Here is a 1,004-nt window from a genome sequence, read left to right as displayed (position 1 = left end):
AGGATCCTTGTCCGATCCGGCTCGGGGAAGCTGCCGGTGGCGTCGGTGTTGGGACGGGCCCTTTTCCAGGCGCCCCCGGTGGGCCCCACGCCACATAAAGACCTGATTATCAGCTCCTCTCCCAGTTGGCCCCCGGCTCAGCGCGTACAGTGGCCCCCGTATTTCCCTCAGCAACGGCCCGGCAACTTAATGGCTGCTTTTGTTTCGGAGGGCCGCCGTGGGAACGCCATTAAAGTGGGAAGCATCGCTCTTTCATTTCTTTCTAAAGGAGTTCAGGAAGAGGCATCCACTCGGACGGCGGATGGTAGCGAGTGCTGCCACCGGCTGCCCCCCCCACGCTGCCGTGTGTGCTGATAGGCGCTGCCATGGTGAACTGAATCCCTGCCATGAAGCCCCGTGACGTGTGTGGGGGGGGCGGGTTTCCTCTCTTCCACAGGTGCTGCATCCAGGGTGTCAGAAGTGTCTCAGGAGTCTCCTGGAGGTCGTCCTGGAGGTCGTTCTGCTTCCTTTACATGAGGACAGAGCTGTTCATACAGGACAGGAGGACACGTGGGACACGGCCCAGGTCGGCCCCCCTCCCGGCCCCACGTAAACGTGCCGTTTGTGAGTTCAGCTGCTCCCCGCTCAGGTGGGACCGGTCTGAAACTCACAATAAACGTTGCCTGAGATGCGGAGCAGCAAACCAGTCTGAGGCGGTCTGCTCCGGACCGGCGGTGCGTTCACTGGCACCGCGTTCCTGTGAAAAACGGGGGCCTCTGCTGGAACCGAGCGGTACCACATGTTGTTTATCAAGCCTTTGCACCCCAGAACGCCCCACGTGACCCCGCTTATCCTCTCAGCCTCCTCGGGGGCGTATTGATGCTGCACACCTTTAGAACGGACCTCACCTGGAGACGATCACGGCTCTATTTCTTTTGACGCTATCGCTGCAGCTCGTTTAAAAGCACAGATCATTTGGGCTCAGCAGGTAAATATTTGTGTCTCTTATCAGTTCACCTCTCTGG

Source organism: Takifugu rubripes, unplaced genomic scaffold (genome assembly GCF_901000725.2).
Source record: "Takifugu rubripes unplaced genomic scaffold, fTakRub1.2, whole genome shotgun sequence".
In the NCBI taxonomy this organism is placed as follows: domain Eukaryota; kingdom Metazoa; phylum Chordata; class Actinopteri; order Tetraodontiformes; family Tetraodontidae; genus Takifugu; species Takifugu rubripes.
Note: the sequence above shows the minus strand (reverse complement) of the source record.